Genomic DNA, 19052 nt, shown 5'->3' on the forward strand with positions numbered 1-19052 from the left:
CAACTTATTGTCAAAGGCTTATTAAAAATGTTTAATAAACAATTATTCCTAATATAGAATTATTTTGAAAATTAAATAAATTAATTCATTTACTTTGGCCACCATTAAATATGCATCAACTTTTTTCTGGCCACAAGCTAAGCCAGCTACTAACACGAAGCAAGTAATAATAACATTGTAGAGCGTATTAAAATGTCATGAAATGTTTAACGAACTAAAGTAATAAACTTTTCTCAGGCAGAACAAGCATTTGTCTGTTTTAAGTGCTCCATAAATTATTTAATAATCTCAACTATTTTTATTCATTAAGCCTGCAAACATTTATCATGCTATTATACTGAAATCTAAACAAAGCCAATGGACAACTTTTTCACCACTTAATTGATCAGCTTTCGGTAAGATTCACACAACAATAAAGCTGAATTATGTTTATTCACATCTATACTCACAATCTACATTTAAATTATCATTTTAGACACTTTTGTTTAAAGAAAAGAAAAGGCAATAAATAGAAATAGAGATTTCGAAAGTGAAAAACATGAAACTAATTTTCACTTTTTATATTTTATCAAAACAAACAACAACAGCAACAATGACAACCAACAAACACATACACGACCTGCATAAATTTTCGAGGTCTAAAGAAGAAGAAAAAAGAGAAAAATCTTAATCAACGTTGAGCCTACAAGATGAAAACATAATTCAGCCCAGAAAAAAGAGCAGATTTGCATAAAACACGACGTTGCAGTCAAATAAATTTTCGATTTAAGTTGAACAATCAATAAGCGAGACAGATAAATTTATAATTTATTTGCCCAACAAATGTGGAAACAACGGCAGTTTTTTTATGAATGCTGCATGCGGCATACCTTGCGGTAAGTGCAACTGCATTTAGCTGGCATTTAATGCATCTTGATTACACCCAAAACTGACTGCCAACAGTTGTTGCCTGCCTTGGCCAGAGCAGAGGGTGCCGATCAACCGGGCGGAGTGGGTGAACTTTCGAATCTGACGTGCCGCCGTGCAACAAACAAATATCTGACACATTCAACTATATCTAACACACATTATGCTCAGTATGTGGAGCCCCAGATGCGGTTCATGTGAGTGTGGGCAGGGAGAGGGAGGGGCGTTGCATATTTTACTCCTGCTGCAACTGCTGACTATGCCTAGTGGTTATATCCCAGAACGAACATTGACTGGGGTATAATAAGCAATCAGAAAAATATGTTTCTAGTTTGGGAAAATTACTTAAGTCTGAAAAAGTCAAGTAGGGAATAATATATACGTATAAGTAAGTAAAATAAGTATAAATAAGTAAATTATCTAGAGAGTGTAATAAGATTATTGAAGTAATTATAGAATAGCCAGCGTAATGTTATCAATATTGCATATTAATATCTAGACCCCAAGGATATTGCAAGCATATAGCCTTTTGAAGATTGGGTAAGAAACACAGAACAAACTAAAATCAGCAGGCCAACTAAGTGTTTAACAGCTGTTTTTGGGGTATCTCCAAGTCGAGCTCTCTCGACTAGAGCATTCTAGCTTGATTTTTTTGGGCACAAATGCACTCTGCAGTCTGCGTCGCAGTTGTAGTTGAAGCTATAGTCAGACTCGGAGTCAGACTCAGAGTCGGAGTCGCAGCCGCTGCTATCTACATAATTAATGCATGTCTGTGAGGCCACACGAAACATGCAAACGCTGACATATTGACCCAATATCTAGGCAAAGGGCTTGACATTTGTGGAAACCGAAAAGAGGAAAATCCAAAAAGCCAAAAAACGAAATACAAAACGATATTACAGTTAAAACAACAAAATATCGCGTGCCAAAAAGCCACAACCAGAAAGACGCTTACACAAAATTTATGCCGCGACTGCAGCCTGAGCCAAATAATTAAAACGAACGAAAGCCGTAAGAGAAAAAAATTTTAAGAAAAAAAAACTAAATAATTATGAACAGATAAGGTAAAGATAGTTTATGAGAGACACAGAGACAGGGACAGGGAGAGGGAGAGGGAGAGGGAGGGGGTAGAAACTTGAAAATGACACAAGACAGGCAAATATCTTTTGGGCCGTGATTAATGATGGGTCGTGCGGACTCGAACAGATAGATATTTGTTTTAAATTTGTTATTAATTTATGTGAGCACAAAGAAGAAAACGTTTCCACTACGAGCTAAGCACAGCTTTCAAATTGGGAGGTTAGATAATTGGGGCTTGGAGCAAAAGAGTTGGCAATCATGAATAATGAAGTTAATATGATGCCCAAATAAAGTAAGGCTGAAAGTGAAGTAGGTGTTTTGTTTATTGAATCATATTAACTATATATTTCTTAGTACGGAAATTAATTTGTATACTAATAATAAGTTATGCGTAAAGCACTTAAAGCAACGTTAACTGGCCCGACTGAAATGTTATCTGCTCGTCAGCCTACTCAACATAATCCATAAAGACACTGCCTTAAACTATTTATGGGCTGATATTAAAAATTTCCTAGCAACGGCAACAACAAACTGAGGCACTCAAATATCATATTGATATTTTGATCATCGTAAACCACCCAGTTACATTATGGACAGTTATATATATACAGATATATATATATCGAAAGAATAGATGTATGTGTAATCATACTAAAAACTGTAGAAGCCCACACTAAAAATCAGCGTGGCATATCATCGTAAATTATCTAATAGAAATCCTCATCAATTATATGCAGGAATTTATTGTGGCACACACAATTGATAATTGCTGTCGTCTGGTTTTCTACGTCGACTTCAGCTTCGACTTCGACTTCTTCTTTCTCAGCCGTCCATTCCGCTTTTAGACCAATTAAAACGGTTCCATTTCCCGGCGCATCTAATTCAAAATGTTTGTTGTGTTTTTATGATTTTTATTACGATTCCGGCGCCTTAGCAAATGGCTTGGATGATGCACAATAAAAGAAAACTCGCTGAGTTAGAAAGAGCTGAGCTACAAACTCAATTTCAATTTGAAATCAATTTTTCAACAGAGTTGTTTTCGGGCCGTGCTTATGACACCTCAATAAAAAGAAAAACCAAGCCCACTGTGCAGAAGGCGCCACCAAAAACCGAGGCTCCAATGGGCTGGACAAGATGCGCATGCATAAGTTAAAAGTGTTTTGGGGCAGAGACATCGAAATTGTTACCACCCGTGGTGTAAAGATTTTTACATTTTATTTGTTTAGCAAGCGGCGTGACAACAACAAACCAACAAACCAACAACAACAAAAACACAACTGCGACAAGTATATTGTCGAACTGGGGTCAAGGGGCCCCATCGATATTTGCCCATTGGCGCATTAATCAAAATTGTAATACAAGCCCAATAACAAACAATCTAACACTTTCCAAAAAAAATAAAAACAAAATAACTCGAAAACTCAACTGAGCCCATAGCTCAATTCCACTCTTAGAAACTCGGTTCGGCAACAAATCCAATTAATAAAATCAACAATTTGTGTTGCCGGCGATTTAAATATCACAAGTGGATATCAAAGCTGCCCACGCTGCGAATTTATTGTTCGATTTGGATTTTGATACTTATTCGGATCCCAAATTTATTAAATTATGCTTTATGTTCTTGGAACCCTCGTATCGAGATTAATTGTCCAACAATCTGAAAATCGTAGGATATCGAAAGAGGCTGATGTTATTATTGGGTAGCTCAATTAACTACATATGTATTAGAATTCTTATTTATTAATGATTTTTTAATGTTGCAGCCTGATAAAAATACTTAAATAATCAAAGCTACAGAAGTGAATTGGTCATGATAAAAATATTATAAATATTATTATTATGATTAAGCTTATCTTTTTTTGTCTTATTGCTAAGTAGGTTTACTCAAGTTTTACAACTATTAAACAGGCAACTCTTTTAAATGAATTTCTGCTCTTTTTGTGCTCCCAAATTTGGTTAAATGCTTATCGCAAATTTGTAGCTAAGCAAATTACTTAAATCATTTGGCAGGCCAAATATTTTATTGTCACATGGCCAGAATTAATTAAAAATTGAGCGGCGTTTGTTGATTAATTTAAGGAAGCGCACATGGCCATACGCATACAAACACACACGCAGGTATAGCAAAGTATTGGCTCACACACACAGCAATACACACACACACTGATAGACAAGTAGCAGAGCCAATTGGTTGGGCAAAGTTGAGCGTCGCGGGTTAATTACCATGTCAAATTCAAACAAAAACAACAGCAGCCACCATAAAAACAACAACAACAACAGCAGCAGCCAAAAAGGTAGTTTATCATTACAACAACAACAACAAAAGCAACAGCAACAATAACAAATACAACAGCATTAACGGTAGCTCAACAAAAATAATAGGCTGCCAAAAGGTAGACGGCATCATCGGTGGAAGGTAGTCCAGGGAGAAGGCGGCAGGTAGAGGGAACTGAGCATAAGTAAAACCTTTTCTTATCATAATTACACACAAAACGACGTGGGTGTAGGAAAGACAGACAGAGAGAGAGAGAGAGTGCCCGCTCACTAATGAGTGCGAGTGAGAAGGAGCAATTACAACAACATGAAGTAGAGCGGGCTTAAGCCGGCGACAAATGCAAATGCCCAATTGGGTCGCAAACGGAAGTCGACTCTCGTCTCAAAATGAAGGCGTCACCCGCATCGCAGCTGGTGGGCGTGGCGGGTGCCCCGACTAACCCCGCCAACCTCTTATACACGTTATTATACATATATATATAGGTTTAAATATATATATATATATATGTGGCCCACACGCTTCGCTGACGTTTCGCGTACTTAAACAAACGTCCATTTATAATCGACGGGTCAGCCGTGCGAACAGGCCGCACTTACGATTATGTTTGTCCGTCCAGTCCGTCAGTCCGTCAGTCCATCGACTTGTCCGTCCGTTTTGTTGGGTGCAGGGGTTTCGGTGGTGCGTTTATTATAATGAAATTATGCATACACAAAACATCGCCCATATATCAAACAAGGCGCTGCGTCGTCGTCCCGTCGGCTAGTGACGCCGCGTATTAAAATAATGACTTAATTTCGTTTATGCAAGCGTCCATTCCAAGTACTTTATAATACCCCCGACCCTGAGCCGCCCCGACCAACACATCTGTCTTGTCTCTGTCATATATGTTTGAGTACACTCAGCAAAAAAGTCACAGCTCAAGTTGAAGCTTAATTCGAATCAAGTTGAAGAATCAAAGACTAGAAAATGTATCTTTTATATATGTTTTTCTGCGATCCCAAAATTAATATATTGCGGATTGATTTGGAATAAATTGGGTAACATAATCTGTCGATTTATTATTAATATTATTAATTATTATATTAACACAAATATTAAGACTAACACATGTTGTTCTCAGCGTGTATGTTTATATCAAAACTAGTCCCAGACGAACTCCACAAGCCACACACTCTCGCACACGCACACACACACACACTCGCACACACACACTCGCATACAATTGCAATCGAGTTGGCGCATTAATTGCCATTTTGGACCGCCAACATGGAGCCATTTTGGTTATCAGCTTGAAAGTAGACCAACAATACCACCACCACCCCCAAACACTCATTTGAAATTATGCATGACAATTGCGTCTATAGAATGGCGCATAATCAAGCAGTAAATGCGTTATGAATGACAGACGAGCCAGCAAGAAGACTGAGCAGAGAGCAGATAGTTGTTAAGGGTGATGATAATATATATAAATATATGCATGTGCTTAGTATATGCTTAGCAGACAGACAGACACACAGACAGACAGACAGACTGACGGACAGACAGACAGTTAGAATAGGATACTTGAGATCATGCGGGGATAAGCAACACCTTTTTTGAGGCACGTGTAGACAATGCTGAGTCATTGCAAATGTTGAATATTTATAGTTGTATATAAATAGAAATTGGAATGTGTGATGTATTCCGCATTACTTTTCACTTATCATTCAGGATTTGACACACCTGTCACCCCTCAGTCAGCTGGCACAGGCAATTATGGCCTCAACAACAACGTTTGTAATATTATATGCAACTTCAAAAAGATAGATATATTAAATTCCTATCGTTGGGCATATGGCTTGCCAGACCGAATTCCTTAACAGTTTTCACTTGAAAGTTGTCTAACAAATGGCATGAAAAAGCAACTGCAACAATTATAATACATTTATTATGTATAACTTGATAAGTATATATTCCAAATGTATATTTAATTTCAATTTTCTTGCTACCTAAAACAGTTGCAACAACAAACTTAAGCCCAGCTTTAATAACAATGTGTTTAAAGCTTATAATGAGTTCTCTGCCTTGAAATATAATATTCAAGTCTTCCATTCAAAATAATGAAACTGAGCAGCAAGATTTACCGCAACTCAGAACATTCCGAAGCGCAATCATTTTCCAGTTCTGAAATACATTAAACAGAGAGTTAAATTAGTTTTAGTTAATAATTTAATGAACCAAAAGATCATTAGTTTAGCTGCAGTGGCAGCACTGACGCTAAACTGGTGGGAAACCGGTTCAATTTGAGTTTTGACACAGTTTGATCTACCGTAATGCAACACACACCGTGCTGTGGCACCTGCCCCCCGGCAACACATAACAGAGCATAACCAAATGGCATAAAACAGAATATAGAATCCAGAGTACAGAATACAAGAACCGAACGGTATAAGATGATGACCGTCTCTGTGTTGTCACTTTTGGTATGCTTGACCCATTTCATGATTATCATGCATGCATTCACTCGCTCACTCACTCGCTCACTCACTCACTTAGTCATTCATTCATTCATTCATTCATTTATACTCAGTCAAGTCCCGGTCATTCTCGTCTCTGCTGCTCACATTTTTATTCTGTCAGTTGAGCTTCGGCACACTCACTTCTCAACTGACAGCTGTCATAATTAATTTTGACGTTTTTTGTGTGTGCGGTAATTAAATATGCTCTCTCATCTATCTATCTATCTCGCACAGGTTCTTAAAGAAACTTCTCTTTCATTGTGTGTTCTTGAAAGGGGTTTTGAATTTCATGGCATGCCTGCCAGCTCTGATTAGCTGATTTCAAGTGCTGCCCCAGTTGGGCATTTGTAGTAGGCTCATTACGTGCAACTTAATAAAAGCTGCAGAGTTCTTGAGAGGGAGTAGGGCAGTGGAGGGGGCCCTCTTTCTCTCTCTCTCTCTCTCTCTCACACTCTCAGTGTAAATACACCCCACACACCGTTTAGTATTGGGTAACAGCAAAATTGAAATTACTGACTTACGTCCGTTAACATCTACTTTTTGTTTGGGCTTGCCACAAAATTGGGTTTTACTTAAAGACTTAACCACCGCCTTGGCAGGGGGTAGTCGGATTGGTTGGGTGGTGGAGGGGGTTGGTTATAGCCAACGTAACCGCAATGCATTGTGTTTGAAGTCCTGGCAGCGGAAGGGCGCTCCGGCTGTACGGTTCATATGCACGCGGCCGGAAACGACCTTGGCACGTTATCGTCGACTTTTCATCACTTTCGTATTCATACAATTTTCGAAGCCCAGGCACACACCAATGCAGAGCCCTGCCCTGGCATGGCATGGCATGGCATGTGTGTGTGTGTGTGTGTGCTGGTCAACTGCTGTAGCCATAGCCATGGCTATGAATATCTGTGCAAGCGTCGGCATGCCGTGTCCTGCCTCTTCTACTGCTTCTACCTCTGCCTCTGCTTCAGCTCCTGCTTCTGTTTATGTTTCTGCTCTTGTTCCTGCTCCTGCTCCTGCTCCGGCTACTGCTCCTCCTCCTGCTGGTCAACGTCATTGTCGTCATCGTTGTGGGCCAGTTGACTGTCCAGTTTTTGGTCGAGCCACGGGCTGCTATCTGTGTCAGAAAATCTCAACTAACCAAACATACGTTATGAGTTTTCTTTGTTCGGCAGCGCGGCCAGAGACGTAATAGGTCCTGAGGTGGGTGAGGAGGAGCTGGTAGGTAAAAGGTAGCCGGGTGTTTGGGCGCACACAATTTCACTTAAATCAGCTCAAATTTCATATTTTGTTTTGACAGTTGCTGTTGGAACGCGTCCAAGTGCCGTAATACTAAACAGTACAGAGAAGAATGGGTCGGCTGAGCTGAGCTGAGCTGAGTGGCAAAAACAATTGACATTTAGGCTAAATTCTAAAGGGAATATTTTTTACTTGAAACGGCTCTATGCACAAAAAAATATGCATTTTATGTCAAGCATAACTTAAGATAGGGGCTATTAGTAAAATAAATACTATGGAAAGTACGGCCAAACAAGCGTTTAATACTTCTATCAATATTAGAGGTATATAGATTTGCCAATCTATCTTTATTTTAAATTATCAATTTAATTTCTCATTCTCAAATGTGAATACAATAATTATTTAATAAACTTAGATCTGAGCACATCATATAAAAATGCTGTGCGTTTTCTTCAATGTTTCTTTCCACTACACAAGTTTAACGAACAGTTTGCTAAATTGTATATAAATTGAGTAAATGCAGCATATTTTATGACAAAAAGATACAGTCAGTATATTAAAAATATATTTCCATTGTTAAATCTCATCGATTTGAGCATTTTAATGAGTTAACAATTGGAATTACCGCTTTTGAATCATAGACAGAATGCCTACCGCAATCGCAAAGCAAATGTTTATTTCCTTTGTCAGTTGCAATTTCCTTTCAATATCCTCACAAATACTGTATAGATGTCCACATAAATGTTTCAAACTCGACCACAATTAAAATGCCATTGAATGTTGCAACATGAGTTTTAGCATTGGTTTTTCATTTCTTTTTTCGGCTTGGACTTCTAACTGAATATGTTGGTAAACCACAAAACTGTTTTTACTGTTGCTGCTGCTGCTGCTGTTGCTGCTACTGTTGCTGATAGCTAAACGTGTGTTGTCCCATAGGTTTGTCCTCTGGGGGGTACCTGTAGCTTATAGTAGTTACTTTTAACTGCCGAACGTTAGGCAAACAGTTATTGCGCTCAGTACTCGGCCCATTAGAATGACACCGTTTCCCCAAAAAAGCAACAACTTGTCATTAGACAAATTCAATTTAATGCTGGCCCCAACACCAACACCAACACCAGCAACAACGACAACAACATCAAGGAAAACACAACTGGCGACCACAACATTTTTCGGTGTGGTTTGCTGCCATACAAATTCTATTTAATTTGGCGCACACCCCCTGCCAACAACCCCACACCCCCGCAACGGAAGAGACATGGAAAACTCCATATAATGTGCACATTGGCACGTTCACTTTGTTGACACAACTGTACAATGCGACATCGCTGGCAGGGGGCAGGTTACCCGTAATGGTAGGGGTGTTCTCTCTGTGTGTGTGTGTGTTCTATGTGTGTGTGTGTGAGTCGCAGCCTGGCCAAGTTTATTTGAAGTGGAATCGCCGCTTTGTCGTATCTCAAAGGACATTACCATGCAGATAGACCCGGACGAGTGAGTGACTGAAACGACACAGCCAATGGAGCTGAAGACCTGGCCCAGAATGCCAAGCGGGCACGCTGCACAGTGGTGCCAGCTTAAGCAAATGGGACACGCCATAAAAAGGGTACAAGTTTCATATACTTGATTACAATAAATACTTATAATAAAATGTGAGCATGCTTTGCATTGTTTGTACTTGTTTCTAACCAATGCAGCCAATATAAATATATAAAAAATATTAAATAAATCCGAGTCTTTTGGTGTACTGCAGAAATGTTGATTTATATTGATCTTTTAAATATTTTCTCTATTGTCATATGCTTATTTCTAAAAATACCAGAGTCCCTTATTAGATTACAAACTATTCCACTTAAATGTATCCCAAAGCCAAACTACATAGATATAAAAAAATCGACTTCAACTATTCAGCGACTTACAAAATTTGTCAAAAGTCTCAAAAAAGTTTAAATCAAATTGTCCCAAACACGAAACGTGCCTTGCTTAAGCTGGCAAAACTTGAGCTCATCTCATATTTTCATTAATTTTCAACGGAATTGCGAATCAGTGTGCGTCGATGCGGTTTGTTGCCGTTGCTGTTGACGTTGTTGTTGTTGTTGTTGTTGAGTCGACTCGACGCGGAGTCGAGTGTTGCTCAAGCTGACGTCTTTTGGCAATGGCAACGGCAACGGCAACGGTGGCGTCTCCTTTTTGGGGTTCAGTTAGTGGCATTGTCACGACTTCTTAATGTCATTTTATCAAAGGCGAGTCGCGGACTCCGGCATTCAGTGCTGAGGTACCCAGGACCCAGGACCAAGGACCAAGGACCGAGGCCCGAGGACCCTAAAAGCGAGCACAACACGTGTGAGGCAGCCGCACAACGCTGCGTATACGTGATGGGGTTATTATTGTAGCTGTCATTCTTTCATACAGCCTCCTGTTGTTGTTGTTGCTCGTGTTGTTGCTCGTGTTGTTGTTGCTGTTCGCGTTGCCGTGTCTCGTTGTGTTCGATATGTTTATATTTGTTGTGCGGTTTTGCGTGTCTGTGTGTGGCCCTTTTCACATGTGCGTTACGTTTACATTACACACACAAACACACACACACACACACGCACTCACACATACATTCACATTATGAAGTCGTAATAATGTTGAAGTGTGTATATGTGTGTGTGTGTGTGTGTGTGTGTGTGTGTGTGTGTGTGTGATAAGCGTGTACGTATCAAACGACATTTGGCGAAAATTTTATGGCCAACCCCAACCGAAAAATGGTGTTGTGCGAACCCCCCTCAAAAAAGTTACGCCACCCATTTCGTGTATCTTCTGCTTCTTCTTCGTTTTATTATGCGATTTGTTCAACTTCATTTTATTGCACACACCCTGCATAGGCATGTGTGTGTGTGTGTGTGTGTCTGTCTTTGCGTATTGGTGTATTTAAAATTTAATAGCAAACATTTTTACGCGCAATCGATCGAAAAGGTTTCATTACATTTTAATGAAACCAGTGAAAGACATTGCATCCATCCATCTCCAGCCACAAGTTGGTAGAGTGTTTTTTTGCCCAGATTCGCGGAAAGTTGGTATTCTTTGTCTGAGGTCTGCTTGCTTTCGTATTTATAAGCAACTTGTGCTTGTCAGTTGAGTGGATTGAGGATTATTTTACAACACATAACTATAAAATCACAAAGCTTTAACTCTCTCTATCTCTCTGTATGTAAATGTCTGTCATGCGTTCATTGAGAAGCTATTAAAAAGCTCTGAACTCATTTGACAGCAGTGCAGAATCAGGACATGCCGGTGATGTGTCCTTAACAAAGTCACAAACAGAACCTTGACATGTCATTCGATTTTGAAATATCCTCGCAATTTCTTTCAGCCACAACATACCAGCAAAGGCCCCTCCTCACTTAAGCATTCGACTAAATGCGCCATACAAATATCATTTAGCATGACATAAATTTCACATACAGATTGTACATAAAGTTGACATACATTTTATGTTCCCATACAGCGACATGCATACATATATGTATTTATAAGTATATATATATATGGAGCGCCTACAATTTGTGCTGCTGTTGCTGATGTTGCATGCCGCCCGCAGCCTCATCCCGCTGGCAGCAGCTGCCAATTCACATAAATGTCACGTACGTCAGTTTGTCATTTGTGTAAAAGATGCAGCCGCCAACGACAACGCTGCACTTGAGTCCTTCTACGAAGTATGAAATAACTTTAAGTGCAGCAGTGTCAAGCTATAGACTACGAGTTATCCTGCTCTCAATATATACCAGAAGAGGACTAATAGTTATCCTCTACTTGGCACATAGCTGAGGGCTCCAGCAGCATTGCTCTCCTTAGCCTGCCTTAACCCTTAAGTTAAAAGCATTATGCTCTGCTCTATTAATATACTAATAATATGAATATTATTTATTGTTCATATTTTGCATTATAGTTAAAATAAATAAGTATAAATGAATAAAACAAAGCCGGCTTTTTCCGGAATGGGTTTCGATGCCACATTCCAAGGGTTGTTTTAGGCATGTAGTCGAGAAAGTTTTGATTGTAATTATGTTTTAAATAATTCTCGTTAAGCAACCATGCAATTGCTATTTTGCGGAACTGAACTTTTCGATATATAGAAGCTTTTTAAGAGTCGCATCTCAGCAGTGCAAAGCTTGTTATGTCCTTTGAAATGAGAATGAGAATCTGCATTTTATGCAGCAGCAATACAACTGAAAACTATTTGTCTGTATATAAAGGAATAATTCTAATTTGGGCATAATAAGATATAAATTTAATTGACATACCACACATGCACTTTATACGACTGCAAAGCTGCTCCATCCACTTGTGTTTATTGTAGGGTACAAAAAGATAGCAGCATTCATTTGCACAGCGGAGTACTCGCACATACGAGAGAGTTTCGAGTCGTATGAATAACGCATACGCACTGTGGCACCACAAAACTTTTGCAAAACAGTTCAAATTGGTGGCATGCACAGCGCACAGGCGACTAATTAAAATTTTATAACGCCCAAAACTCAGCAAAAATATACTGTGCGAGTGTGTGTGTGTGTGTGTGTGACAAATTCATAACAATTTTGTTAAAATGCTTTCCAGCTACTTAAATATTAAATGAGTTGACATTTTTGGCCAGACTCAACTCGAATATCAGTCGACGGCATTTCGAGCTATGCTTTTTTTACCTTAGATAACCTTGCGTTGTTTCTGGACCAACAAAATGTGTCTGTGTTTCAAATTGATTATTGAATACAGGCTGCACTCAAATAGTAACTTATTCATTGATTATCGACAAAGGATAGTGCGAAGACTGCCAGACTAAAGTAAACTAAATGGAATAAAAGTCTGAAAATAAGTATTTAAAGAAAAAGATTAAGTGATGATTAGATTAATGGAAGTAGAATAAGTAAGTAATAAATTCAGAATAAATGCATAACTCGATCTATGGATTTCAAAAAGACAACATCCTAAAGCATCTAATTATTCGCTCTTTAAGAGACTAATCAGACCTAATCAGACTTCTAGTGAGCTACTTGGCAAGTATTTTTGAGGATATGCCCCAAGCGAAATAATTTATGCTTAAGAGCTCGGCGATAAGGTGTTTTTTATAGTCCACCGCAACATTTTATTTACCATGTTTATTTTGTTTTCGGTGCTCTGTTGTATTTTTTTGCTTTATCAAATTTCAAAGCTCATTACACTTTATGTGGATGGGCTTAAGGCCGTGTTGCCGCAGTCGATGTTGCTGTTATCGATGTCGATGTGAGGCATTAAACGACCTATAAACGGCGATGTCGCCGCTTCAATTGACAATTATGTTAAACAAAGTTATTAAATTACGCAAAAATAAGGCAGCCAAGCGAGCCAAAGTCAATGGGATTACGCATACGCACCGTCAGCGCGACAAATCAATAGAGAGGCAGAGAGACTAGGGATGTGAATAGAGGGAGGTAGACGAGGCGAGGCAAGAAGGCGAAGAGTCACTGGCAGCTAGCTGACACAGGTGCCTGACTTTGGGGACTCTCAGCTAAGCCAAGCAAATTGCATGCTGAAAAATTTCCATTTAGCATAAAACTCATGCTATTATCACACGCTCCGACTTTTTTCTTTTCTTGTCTGCTTTTCTTTTTTTTAGCGGAACGGGAAGGCGGTTGAAAAGACAAAGAATTACGCCACTCGGCACACTACACACTAAAATATGCAGAGGGAGCAGGGGAGTTGGCGTTGGGGTTGGCGGGCAGAAGTGGTGGAGTGGACCCAGTAGACGCTTTTTAATGTACCAAAAGCGGCGGTGGCACAAAGAATGTCTGCCTCATTGCCATAGACATCATAAAAATTCGTTAAAAATAAAACACACGCCACAACAAAAAGCAACAGCGAGCAATGAGAGGGACAAAGGCTGACAGCAGCCTGCCGACTTCCGTGTAGCTTAAGCTTGGGTAAAAAGCAGCAACAGCAGCAGCAGCAGCCAGTAGCAGATGGAGCCACGTTAAGAGAGTGAGTGAGAGAGCACTGCACGTTTACCGGCATTTCGGATTACGCATACGCCACCGTTTCGCAGCATTTTTTTTGGGGACGCAGTATTGTTTTTTTTTGTTCCTTGCTGCGCCTGCAGGGGCTGTTTATGGTAGACAGGGTGGGGTGTTTGGCTGGCGCCATAAGTAACAAATTTTATAAATTATTTAAATTTTTATTCATGCAACGCTGTAAAGTTAAGCCCGCTGCTGACAGTTAGCTAGTTTGCCCCACAACAACAACAAAAACAGCAAGCAGCAATGGAATTTTCGCATCAGCCGCTTTCATTCATAATTCTTCCTGTTGTGGCGGGGGGGGGGGGGCGTCGGGCGGGACGACGACTCTGTTGCTTTTGGCCATGTGACCTTGGACTGGTTGGCTTTTAAATATTGATACAGACGGCCCTTTGATCTAAGCCCGGCCGACCCGACCAAAAATAATAATAATAATTTGACGGAACCTGCGCTTATGCAAATGTGTCGCTAACCAAAGCAAACAAAAAAAAAGACAACAAAGGAAAAGGAAAAGTAATGTTATGCCTAATAAAATGTTACGACTCAGCTACGTATTTTGTATACAATGCAAAAATATTCATATTTCATATGCCACTGCCAAAGGATATTATGAAATTTGAAGCAACTATGCGGCTATCAAAGAAACCAGAATAAGACTTCCTGAAGAAAATGTTTGAAAAAGATTCAGTTTAATTCTTATACAACTACACCATCAAGAAATCGACTATAGATAATTTCAAACTTGAGCTTATTCTTTTTATTGACATTACAATACAAAAATCAACTTATTCGCCTATTATGCAAAGAGTATTTAAAGTTCACCTATATTCATGCACTCAACTTGGTTTTTTTTCGCTGCTTTCATATATTCGCATGATTTATAAGCCAGCTGCAAAGATACAATAAAAAAGACTGTCGCAGTTTTATGAGTTCCGACCCCGGCAAATGGCCATAAAATGCCATAGCACATATGAGAAAATATAAATAAATCGAACGATTATTGACAATTATAATGATATATGATGCATTCTTAAAAGTCATAAATTGAGCCAGCCAAAGGCTGCCATCCCGGGTAAGCAAGCAAGTATATTAACCACCAACTGATGACTACAAAATCTGGAGCAATGTCGCTTCTCCTTGTGGGTCATTTCCTAAGTGGGTGACGAGCTTAAATCGCGAGCAGCCATCGCAATTTGCTAAATGGCAATACAAAAACAGGCAATATCAACTGAGTGTGCCATAAAAAAATGAGAATTTATTGAAATTAAAGTAGTTTTTAAATGTGGCAGATTTAGTCGTTTACCCAGCGGACAGTTTCTTGTGCCAAACTTTTGAGCTGCCTTGGATTCAGGGCATCTCCTAGTCGAGTTCCCTCGACTAGAACAGTCTTACTTGATCTATTTTTATTTTTCAAGCCCGAAGAGCATATTTGCACTCTTCTACTGAAGAGTAGAACAAAATTGTTGGCTAAATTCTTTAGCATTATTATGGCTCATTATCTATGCACAGATCGGCTGTAGCCTAGTTCAACCTAGTGGTTACAGTGCTTAATTTTCCCCGCTCAAAAAAGCTCAGAGCGCTTGTTCTAGTTTCAATCGCTGCCCCAACAAAAAGCAGCAAAAAAAAAAATGGAAACAAGAGCCGTAATCTATGCACCGAGTACCCAATTCTTGCTCATAACATTGCTCCGGCTAATTATCAATTTAGTGCAATTTGTTTTTGACTTGGGCAAAGTGAGCATTTCAATTTGAGCGATGCTGCTGCTGCTGCTGCTGTTGCTGCAGAGCTGGTTTGTGGGGCAAGCAAAGCAAATGAATTCAAGTAAATGTGTACAAGTAGAAGACTCACAAGTTGCACTCTGGACAGACTGTCTTCTCTCTCTCTCTCTCTTGTGTTTGTTATGACTTAACAGCCTTAATTTGTTTTCATATTTTGTGTGTGTGTGTGGGGGCTTTTAAGCTATTAACAAATTCGAGTTGTGTCTGCTGTCATGCGCCACAAATAATAAAACATCATCCACTCCACTCTGCTCAACCATTCACTGCTGCTGACTCTTCTTCTTCTGGTTCTTCTTCTTCTTAATGCAAAATAAACTGGAGAAGAAGCAGCAGCAACAAATTTTAAAAGTCGTTTATTGCAGTTGCCTCTGCACTATAAATATATTGTTGTTCTTCTTGTTGTTGTTGTTTGTTGCTTGTCGTTTGTCTCTGGCGACTGGCAGCAAAACTGTTTGTTATAAATTAAATGTTTAATTTACTGGCCATTATGGCTAACAAGTTGCTGTTTGCGTCTGTATATGTCATTAATGGACCATCCAACAACAGCAACAGCAACAGACATCATTTTCTCAGTCGAGTTGCGAGCTATTGCAGCTCAGACAATTTCGTAAACAGACATCACTTAAATAATATTAAAACATATTTGTATAATTACAACCAACATAAATTGTCGCATCAGCAAAGAAAGCTTACATTTATTTATTTTTTCGACAGAGAAATTAAGCTCCAACTGAAAACTGTCTTCTCTGTGTTGATTTAATGAGTTTACATTTTCTACTATCATAAATTCGACAATACTGAGTCAAAGTTCAGAAGCAATGCTTTTTGTGAATGAGTTGACCTCCAGATTAAAGCTACACTTGAATTAATAACTACTATTCTATTTCGAAATTCAAGTTCCAATGTCAAAAGTGATCGGATGTTCAAAAAGTCACCTTAAGGACTTCATTTGAGACAATCATAGCTCCGTCAAACACATACAGATTTTCAAAAACTAGGGCTCCTTACTCATGGTGTGATCTCTATATTAATAATACACTTAATGTTAAAACCGCGATTCTTGGACAATATTCAAGTTGCTAGTCTGTTCTGGACTAGTGCGAAATTTGGTAGGCGAGGTGTGTTTGAAACTAAACCGCAACAGGCGGCGGCACACATGAATAAAAATGCATTTAAAAGTTTTGCAGCACATAAAATGTAATTTATGCATTGGTTTATGTCAAATTAATGTTAACCAACGAAAAAAAATTATATACATATATATATATATTTATTTATATGAGCATATGGCGGTGACAGAGCTTTTAATAAACTAGCGAGTTGGGTTTTTGTTTTCAGTTTTCTGTTTTGTTTTTGCGCTTTTTTTTTGTGAGCAATAATTTGTATATTTTATGTGGATCTGAATTCCAACGTTTTTCATCGCTGGTTAACGCAATTGCGACCGTTAATTTATGAAATATTTATTATATGCAAACAAGCATATAAATAACAAATGCAACCATAACAAAAAAAATTAACTTTTAAGTTTCATGCATGCACATTTGGTAGATAATTTAAATCAATTGTTGAGAAGTGCAATTAGCAGCAAAAGATAAAAATAAATTCACAAACAAAACAAATGGTCCAACCACCCAACAAAAAAAAACCAAACTCAAACCGCAGTTTTTATGGGCGAACTTTAAATATGTGGATGTGTTTGTGTGTGAATATTGTACATACTATATTTTAATGGCGCAGGCTCCATAAATTATGGCGCATTTACTTAGCCAGATAGATAGATAGAAAAAAAGCCAGAAACGTTACGAGTCGATAAATGATTGCGGTCGAGCCTCGAAATCCTTTAATTTGAAACCCAAACTCAGCTGCAGCCAAACGGCAAGTCAAAGGCACATTTCACAAATAGACAACCAGAAAGCAAGCGAATAGCAGAGCATGATGGACTTAAATGTACCCTGTACTTAGATGACTTATCAGCTGGGTGTGCAACTGGAATCTGAACCGCTGATAGCATTCTGTTCTTTATTTAAAAAAGTTTAATTAACCATTCAGTTTCTTTATATCGAGTCTCAGCTTTCATAATCTTTGACTCCATCGAATGCACTCCGCATATAGTCGTAAACCGCACCTGTTACCTACAATCCTACAATCATATCACATCCCATCTTATGCCCAATTCTTAATAGCTCGAGGGTAGCACAAAAATAACTAAAAACCCAACCAAAAGCCAAAACACACATTAAAATCCATGTGTGTGTGTGTGTGTGTAGTCTGCAAGAAATATGGCCATAGCAAATTGCTGACTCTGGCAACGAGTTGAAAAACTTAAAAATTGCTCCGCAAAGCACCCAATCCTTGTCGAGACGAGTCCTGTGCCTGGATTCCAATCCCTTTGCCCCCCTCCCCATAAACAGTCGCCTGTGCAGAGTGCGCTGCTTTTTAAGTAAAGAGCAGCAAAACGCAAATATCATCGAATGGAATATAATTTATGTGCTCCATTTGCAGTCGGCAGTTCGCCACACACACACACACACAAATATACACACACACACACACAGACAGAGGCACATATGCTACGTCCCCATGCGGGACAAACCCTGTCCATTTGGATCGGCCTTTCTATCCCATTCGGTCATTTAGGGCACTTTTGCATACGGAATACCCCTACTACTACTTCCACTCAGACTACCACTACCACGACTACTATTGCTGCTGCTGGTGCTGCTGCCAACAGTTGCCGCAGTTAGCAATTCCCCAGTCGCGTTCTGCACTCGATTTTGCTTTTATTCCTTCTTTATGCCCAGAACCTATTGAAAAGTGTGCAAAAAGGGTATAATGAAGTTGGGCAGAGGTATGTAACAGGCAGAAGTGAGCAAATCCAATCACATTCTCGTATATAGATCAAGTTATTATGTCGATAACTGTGGACAAACACACACAATATTCAAGATATATCTCCCTAATCAAGATAATTTTCTACATTTTTATTGAAATCGGAATAAAATGATCTTTTCATATGTATCAATATACAATGCAGAATCATTTTCAGTATTCATCTATACATACATACATTTGGATTTAGGATATCCGCTAGTCGAGCTCTCTCGACTAGAGCATTCTTGCTCGCTATGTTTAATTTGTTGTTTTTTGGCAAGGTTGCGCCTTCAATCCATAAATATCCGTTGGTTAGTTCTTGAAACCCTTTGCTAACTTGACTCTCTTTGCGCCGCACGCTTTTCTGTATTTGCCAAATTAAATCGTTAAA

The sequence above is a fragment of the Drosophila grimshawi genome, unplaced genomic scaffold (assembly GCF_018153295.1).
Source record: "Drosophila grimshawi isolate 15287-2541.00 unplaced genomic scaffold, ASM1815329v1 contig_1367, whole genome shotgun sequence".
Classification (NCBI taxonomy): domain Eukaryota; kingdom Metazoa; phylum Arthropoda; class Insecta; order Diptera; family Drosophilidae; genus Drosophila; species Drosophila grimshawi.